This window comes from Priapulus caudatus, unplaced genomic scaffold (genome assembly GCF_000485595.1).
Source record: "Priapulus caudatus unplaced genomic scaffold, Priapulus_caudatus-5.0.1 Scaffold242, whole genome shotgun sequence".
NCBI lineage: Eukaryota > Metazoa > Priapulida > Priapulimorpha > Priapulimorphida > Priapulidae > Priapulus > Priapulus caudatus.
The window spans coordinates 168-9926 of record NW_014577303.1 but is presented as its reverse complement, the minus strand read 5'-3'; the positions used below and the strand labels follow the sequence as shown (position 1 = coordinate 9926).

The following is a 9759-nucleotide window of genomic DNA, read 5'->3' as shown; positions in this document are numbered from 1 at the left end:
ACACACACACACACACACACACACACACACACACACACACACACACACACACACACACACACACACACACACACACACACACACACACACACACACACACACAACACACACACACACACACACACACACACATATATATATATACATTTTGTTTGAAAGAAGACCAATGGCATAGCCTTAATCTTCATTAATTCACCAAGGTTCCTGTACAATAATTAAAAAAATGATGTACATTTCTACTTAAGTTATAATAATCCTACTGCTTACCTTTACCTTTTGGAAAAGAGAAATATTAACGATTTCCGGCTGGCAAACATGCCAGACTGTTTTCCTAAGCATGTGTAAACAGGCTTCGCATCAATACAGGTGGCTAGCTATCGAGAAAATATATTAGTTGGCAGACTGTTTGATTTGTCGCTAGCTGGTCATCCTAGCGCCGCTGCACTAGCGTAGGCATGAGCACACGCCATCGCAATGCGACGCACATGTGTGAGCTTTTCTATATCAACCTGTCCACGTTCAAACATGCAAGCCTGTTAATTCATCTATCATCTGCCGAAGGCGTTCTCAAAATGATGTTGCGGCGTGGGTGTTTTTTTCACATATTTATTGTCGAAATCAGACACTACATAATTAGGCAATTTTTTCTCGACTTTGCCTTGCGTTAATGCTAATGAAGAGCTTTCATTAAGACAATGCCATATGCAAAATAATGACGATATCTGATAACGTCATTAGAAGCTTAAAAACGCAAAGACGTCGAAATTAAAGCAGAGTCGTAATTTAAAAAATTTGTGCATCACAGGAAATATGTGTTGGTAATGCGGCAGTATTGCGCCTTTCGGTTATATACGAAATATCGCATACAAGCCGAAAGACTTGTATACCGAAAGACTATATATTATATATATATATGTTTTTGACCAAAGATTTCCCGAAGTTGTCGCTAATTGTAGTGCCTGAGAACAGTCGATATATTCTGTGGGGTTGTTGACAAACATTTTACAGCGAATGCGAAGCCAACGCGCAACACTGAGAATAACTTTAATTACCTCCGCCCAACGGAGTTGGAGGAGGTTATGTGATCGCTCTTGTGCGTTCGTGCGTTCGTGCGTTCGATATTAGCGCGTCGAGTCAGCGAGCCAGCGAGCCAGCCAGCGCAGCAAGCTATATATATATATATATATATATATATATATATGTCGCTGGCGGAGGTATGCACTCTCCGTTGAGTGCCCTCTGTCTAGTTGTGTATGTGACTAGTGGCTTTTGGGTCGTCAACTAGCGGTCAGCGACGACACAAACCTGACGCTTAAAAGTAACTGCATCTCAAGAAACTGTGTTTGTCTGCAGCAAAGCAAGGAAAGCGAGAATAGGACGCTTTCGAAATTTAGATAAAGTTTCTGTTCGTACGTTTGAATTACTCAGGTAGTGATTTATGCCAGCGATTTCCTGGTCGCCGATAATTGCCGTACAGCAGCGCCGCAGCCTGTCCGTATTCTGTATCGATTATAAATATTATATCCGCCGTGTATTTCCTCCCACCTGTTTTGCGCCACACACACCGTATACATACACACTATAAATCTGTACATCGAAATCGTGATACGATTTAGGTAGGGATATTACACGCAGGGTTTACGTTATGCGCATTCCAACGCACTTATTATGTACTATTTTCTTGTCTCCGTGCGAGCAGCATCTTTATGTATAGGTATGCGAGGTGCTGCGTACGTGTTCTTATTGACGCGTGGGTCGTTCGTGGCTCTATAAATTGTCGATTCTGTAAACATATCCGCCTGCATTAAAAAAATTTGATTATTAGCTTCTCGTGTGACACGACCTACCGCAAGCTGCTAGCCGCACTAAATACAATTGCAGGAAGTATAATGACATCTATAACGAGCATGCATTATTGTCTTGTCTTTGGCTGATTTGTGTGGAGTACGAGCAGCCTTCCTCCCTGTGTCGTATATACATACTTTGTTTATTCATGCTATTCTACAATAGCAATAAATTTCATAAACTGATTAACACTTCGTTCTCGGGTTTTATCTGATTAAAGACTATTCAAAACTTTTGCTGTGTTTGCCCCTGACATTATGTTAGTGTATAATTAAGTATTGGCTAGTCAATATGGGGATCTTGGAATGCAGCTCTCTGCTGCAAGTAACTCACAATAGGATCGATTGCGGCGCGAATGTGACGTACGTACATGCCTCCGTCTAATGACAACGGGTAGGGGGAGTGAAAAAATGTTCGCTGAGAGAGAGAAGCAGCCTGTTCTTCTAGCATCTGTGACAAATACGACATACGCCTCCTATGACACTATTTGTCATAGGAAGATTCTTCCTATGACAAATATTGTCGTATGTGTTGTGCGCATCATAGGAGTTTATGAGCGCTATTGTTGTACTGTGCTGGGGTCTGTTCTCTGGGGTTAGCTCGATTAATGCCAGTTGCACAGTCCTCAAATCAATCTATAAAGTCGGCAGCGACGGTATGACGAAGAGTTTTATTATGTACAGTTTATACCATACACATACACATGTAAATCATTAATACGTATATTAGAAAAGAAGTCAGTGGAAGTGAGTTTCATCGCGTCAAATATTACTACGTGTTACTAACAAGTACGATTTACGCGAGAGAAATACGTAAACGTAAATCATTAATACATGCAATATAATACTAGTAAATACAAGTAAATTAAGTTTGTCTAAGTTCGTCAAATATTACAAGCATAGCAAGTACGATAACTTGAGAGAAATACAAACATATTTACCTATAAAGTCGGCGGCGACGGTGTAACGAAGAGTGCTGGTGCGTCGGATACGGTTTATATGATGGCAATGCGAAACCGCATTTAGCAGAAACTATTTTGGCGGGACCAGTAAGCGATGCTGTCGCGCCCGCTTACCGCCGCCGCGCGTCGCGTCACCTACTCTCAGGCGCGAGGTGAGAGCGCCACCGCTATTGTCACAAACACTAAGCGTCGAATCATCTGGCCGTCAACGCTTGCCGACCACAACACTGGCTCGCCCGTCATTGTCCGTCGCCGCCTGCTGATTACAATACTATTATGAATGCAAGCAGTGAATTTCAGCTGTAAAGCGGAATGAAGTTGACTCGCCAATATTTGTCATAGGAAGAATCTTCCTACGACAAATAGTGTCATAGGAGAGCGTATATGCGTATGTCGTATTTGTCATAGATGCAAGCAAAACATGTTGCGAGAAGGCGAGAGAGAGAGAGAATGAGAGAGAGATTATGTGCCGTATGTTAGCGCATTCTGATAAGATAAAAATCGAAGGTAATCCTCCCGTTATTCTGCTCCTCACACGTTCCGTCATCGATCGCTGAGAAGACTTTCGTGCGCGTTTCACTCTTCGATTTTTTCGACATATAATTCCTCTGCAGAGTCGGCAAGCGCATGCATAGCCTCGACGATTCAATGCGTCAGCAGAATTCTATATGTTAAAGTTGAAATCTTTCGCTGACATTTAGAATGCTTTCAGAATGTTTCGAATAGGATTTGGCAATAAAACGTATCTGGAGGATATAATTATTACTACACCGGTAAGCAATCGTCCCTTTTCACTCGGCTCTAACGCCTTGTTTACAAAAGGCGCGCGAACTAAAATTCACGCAGCTCCCGTCCCACTCGTTCTTTCTCGCACTTTGGCGTAAAACACAGCAAACTGATGCATACGTGAATCAGAAAGGAGGTTATCGATAATATTAATCATCGATAGGCTAGATGGTTTATGTTGAGTGATGCGCGACTTGTTTAATTTTATGGCGCTATGTCTAAAGCTCAGCTTCTGCTCTATAGAAATTTAGGCATATTATTACCTGTTCATATGTTGCGTTTTGAGCATATAGTAGCCTAAAGGTTGGTACGAATTTGCTAATAGGATCGCTTGAAAGTATACTGATGGCCCTAACACGTAAATGGCATGTTTGTTGACACTAATATCATTGTAGTATATATCATAAACACTGAATATTGTAGAGATAAAATGTAAGTAAGGAGACCTATGTATATAGTTATGTACACACACACACACACACACACACACACACACACACACACACACACACACACACACACACACACACACACACACACACACACACACACACACACATCACACACACACACACACACACACACACACACACACACACACACACACACACACACACACACACACACACATAATCATATTTTTGTTGAATATGTTAGCGATGTATTGATTACGTCTGTTTCGTTCTGGGAATTGGGAAAACACATTGTCTTCTTATGCGCACAAAATCTATACCGGGGAAAATTTAATAACATCGACGGGCTTTGTAGGCAAATTAATTATCTCTATGTGCCAAAGCCGCTAACAGAATATTCTTTGCACCCACTGCAAAAGATAGTGAGTTGGTAACAAATTAAAGTCAGAAGTATACACCTTACCCACCTGCCTGCTAAATGCCGTAAAACCTGTGCTTACGCGAGAAACATTAACTGATATTACCACGTGTCGAATTTTAACCCAAAAATCAAGGATATATGAAACGGTTGACGTTGACCCATGCAGGCGTTTAGATAGTGTCACTGCCTGGATATTACTTGCCAACAAAATTATTCTAGGGATGGATTAATCGCAGGTATGCGTCTCTTGGGAGTCTTTGATATGAATATCAAAGGTATTCTTTAGCTGTAAAGTAACAAGAATGAGCAAACGATGTAGGCCAAACACAGCCAAAGTGAGTCTAGACCTAGTAGACTTGCCATACTTCCGTGCCAGAGCCAGACTCCTTACATAACCGGGAAATGCTAATGAAGTGAGATCTATTCATCGTTCCAATAACAATAGTGATCGTCGCGGAAATGGCTTCATGGTGGTGGCAGGCCAGCAATTCCATATTAAGGTCTGTTAATTTTATGATAACTTGATCATTCCCGTTCCCGGAAGCATTGTGCACATGCAGAAACATACTGGCGCTAGCTTCTTCACGATTGTTACAATGTCTATACTCGCAGCAACGCCATCATCCACAGGAATCGGGTGGATACAATTGTCTCTGCGACGTAAAGTGTGAGCGTTTCATAGCATAGTCCTGATTGTGTAAGAACTCAGGGCACGATGCTTCAGCTGCTGAAAGTATATCCTCTTCGTTATCACTCGACCATCTCTACATTACTTGTCTCTCTCGGTGCTCTTTATTGGGATGTTAGAATACTGGTCTGGTACTACGTTTATTCTCGTTGCATCACTTTTCTGTAACTGGATTCCACACAGTACAATTTCTGTCAGGCCAGAAAAACACTGAATAAGGCTGGCTAGAATTAACAGTGTGGAAAAGGCGCCTATGATGACGCAAACGAACAGCAGGAAAACTCCAAAAGCCTTCACGTGATCCTTGAAATGAATGTAAACAATTATTATAGACATATTTGTTTTTGCCAAAGAATCATAAAAAACAGCTCCAAAGATCAGGGAGGAGGACACCAATTAAGCTCGTTGTTCACAGTTTTAGTAGATCCTTCTGTAACAGCTGTCCTGTTCGATAGATGATAAGCGAGGTTATTATATACTCCCAGAATTTCGTTTACGATTTGAATATTTTATTGCTCATTATGCAAAGTTATATTTAAAATTTGTGGATTGACTGGAAGAATATTATAGAAAATATTGAGGGAATGAACTCGATTTTTACTTACGCCTTTAAGAGCCGGACTTTTTAACCCCTGAATATTGACACATTGACTCTATCGAAAAACTAAATCCTAAATGTAGCTCACCCGGATCTTCCCATGGTTATAGTTGAATTGTTAGTATACCATAATGAGAAGATAAAGGGAACAGTCGATGATATTTTTCTAACCTCAATTATATTAAGACAAATGTCACTTTTCAAGTCTTTCTTACTTCGAGCACAGATTTCATCTCAAGACAACAGCCAGATTAATAAAATAACGGTAAAGCAATAAAACATATACGATTGAGCTTTGATTTTATAGCGATATCCCATGTGGAGCTACGACAGCCACATCGCAGAATTTTGCTCATGTGCTATCAGGACTACACTGTGCGACTGTGCGATTTTGTAGAGTTGCAGCGGCGCCCCACAGCGGCAAAGAGAGTTAACGCTCAATCACTAAGCAGTGCGCGCGCCGTGTTTATATGATGAGCGACGCAACACGCTCTTAACCGCTGAAGCCTGCATGTCTGAAATTACGATAATAGCAACGCTGTTGTCCTGCCATAGTCGTTTCATCATCTGCGGCATCGCTGTGACAGTAATCTATTAATAGGAAGCGTGTGCAGGGAACTAGTCAATTATGTTCCCATTAACTGTCATCGCCTAATTATTGTTATTATTGTCGCAAGCATTTGCTAATTAGGTTAACAGCTAGGGGTTTGCATAGTCGGTACGTAGGCAAGAACGCACACACCCACACAGACATCTAGTCACCCGACCACCGACCTATACACACACGTACGCACGCACACGCATGCACGCACACGCATACAAGCGCGAGCGCGCGAGCGCGTACATCCGTACATACATACATGCATGCATGCACGCACGCACGCACGCACGCACGCACGCACGCACGCCGAACACACACAACACACAACACACACAACACACACACACACACACACACATACACACAACACACACACACACATACCACACACACACACAACACACACACACACACAGCATACATAACTACATACATACATCATACATACATACATACATACATACGAATTTTACACTGCCATTCAATATCTACTCTTAATTGTGCGTGTATGCCTGCGTCCCTACACAAGCGTGGATTTCTGTATTCTGCCACGTACCTATACGCGTGAGTAACGCGTTCGTCTGGACGCGCGCAGTTGTCACGCAAATTTAATAGAAGAAATGGCTACCTGCTATCACAACCTCATACTAGCAATTTGGCTTCAACGCGTTCTCGGAAACGATCTCATTTCTATTGTGCACATTCTTACGGTGTTCGCATTTTCTCGCGTTTGTTTACTATCTCGTTGAAACTCACGTGTTGCTATATATATAGACGGTGTACATTTAGTTATACCGCTCTAAGGAACTTATTTAGGCACGAATGTAGATAACTCACCCTTACATAAGTACTTACTATCGTCAGCTGTATCCCATATAAAAATAAATTCAATCCTCGAGAAAACTCTGAACGTTGGACGATTCTGGCACTAGGCATTCCCGTAAAGCATATATATCCGTAAGAAACACACATTATTTGCTCTCGAACACAATGTAGGATCCGATCATGCGGGCTGTTCTCAGACGCACTACTTAAAATAGCCATTGTAGCCGTTTGTAGGCACATCCTAGGCGACTGGAACGCGCTGTCATACTATAACTTCGTCCCTTTTCCGAATGTATCGCGATCAATCAGAGCACTTTGCCACGACCGCTGCAAGATGCATGCGCACGTTGCAGCAGCCGCGGTAATGATAATAAAAGTGATTGCAAGACAACTGCCACACACCACACGCGGGATACGTGCGTCGCCTTCTAACACGCGCGCACGCTCGCTCGCTCTCCCTCTCTATCTCTCTCTCACGCACACACACACGCGCGCGCGCGCGTACGCACACATGCATGCACGCACGCACCGCTCAACACACACACACACACACACACACACACACACACACACACACACATTCGCATACACACTGCGCGCGCGCGTACGCACACATGCCATGCCACGCACGCACGCCTCCCCCAACCCACACACACACACACAAACACACACACCACACACACATTCCATACACACAAAGCCACGCACACAGACAGAGACACGCGCACGCGTGCGCACGCACGCACGCACTCACTCACTCCTCCACACACACACACACACACACACACACACACACACACACCACACACACACATAACACACACACACCACGCACGCACACACGCACGCACACTCACTCACTAACTCACTCACTCACTCACATGCACGCACGTACATAAACGTACTTTTGTGCGCGTACTTTCGGCTTTCGTGAAATGAAAAACTCACAGAAATGAAAAATGAAAATAAATAACATAATAATGATAATTATTGTACACAATATTACCAGAGCTTTAGCCACACAAATACACTAAACATTTTATTGTATGTGTGGTTACATGTTTCGGTGCAATATATCCTCCTACAACATCGATATTGCAAATAGTTCAAGGACACATAGCGCTTTAGAAAAGGCGATATAGTAAACCATACCAGTAACGTTGCTAGTATTTTTCATACGCTAAACGGATTTCTTTTAATGGTAAATGATATTATTGTAGTTTAATTCTGAATATATTTCACCATCTACCGTATCTGGCCAGATGTCATCGTTTTGGTTTCGTAATCATAATCAGGTTCAAGTGAAATCTTCACTTACTTGACTCAGGTCTATCTATATGTTGACTAATATTGCAGCGACGTTACACCTAGATGTATGTAAATGCCGATCACCCATGAAATGTTGTATTTTATGTCACTCAAAGTAGAAATTATTTTGCCACCAAACCCGTGGTCGGTTGTATATCAGCTGCACATTATATCCAAAGCTATCAGGAGATTGGCAACAAGCATTGCTCATTTCACGCAAATTTGTTAGAACAAACGTACAAGTATGCCTATTTGCATGTAATTATGATTATGCAGTCCTCAGCTTTTATATGTACGGGACCTTAATTCAGTTCGTGAATTAGCTAGAACGTTATTTGGACTGTATCCGTAGTTGCCAAACTTGAGTTTACGCGTAGTTGTGCTGCACGTACGTGCAACATTCGTCTTGTTTGTGCAGTTTACTTGGCCGTATTTGAAGTTCCTCGCATGCAACTTCGGCTCGCTTGCCTGTTGCCGTCGGCGCTAGTGTAAGCCGTATGCTGGCGTCTGTACCGACGTACCTACCGTCTCGTGAATGCAGAACACACGTAGAGATATTCCAGATTTCCAGAGTACACCGCATGCACACACCGCGCCACACGACACACACACAACCAGCACACACACACAACACACACACACACATAACATATACACGCCACGCACACGAGACACACGACCTCGCCCCCCGCACGTCGCGCCCCCCCACACACACACACACACACACACTACACCGCCGCGCCGCACACACACACTGGACCTCAAACATCAACACGCACAACACTCCACAACGATACACACACACACACACACACACACACGACCCCCGCACACACACCACACACACAAACACACATATATATATATATGTATATATATATATATATATATACATATATACGAAGGCAACCACCAAACATCAATAAATAAGCAGAGCTTAGTAGTTACATTGATTTTTTGATGAACCAGACTCATCACAACAGTAGTCGCGTCGCATTGTCTTTCAGGTGAGTAATCAATTCAGGGGGTTATATCGATGTTCCACATTCTGACCTTTGCAAAGTAGTCTTTGTCACCCTGACTATGCAGGAAATTGATTGATGTCTGCATCAACTGCAAATGAGGGGGTACTTTCTAGAAGTAGCATTATATCGTAATTCTTGTTCATTTGTCTCTAGGTACCTCGAACTAATAAGCAGATGCAAGCATATGTGTACATCTATATACAAATGTCGTCGCATTACAAACTAAGTTACATGCTAATGCAGACAGAGACTTGTAAAATCAGTGCGTACGTCGTCTTACTTTACGAT

General features: G+C 42.6%; 1 protein-coding gene across 1 annotated transcript in view; it reads right to left on the bottom strand.

The window, feature by feature from the left end:
• The window catches only part of LOC106807915 (neuropeptide Y receptor-like), a 32935-nt gene extending 25564 nt beyond the window's left edge, over positions 1-7371 (bottom strand). The window contains exon 1 of the mRNA XM_014810429.1: positions 7169-7371. The gene's annotated coding sequence lies outside the window, so the exon portion shown is untranslated. The remainder of the gene's footprint in view (positions 1-7168) is intronic.
• Positions 7372-9759: the final 2388 nt, after the last annotated feature.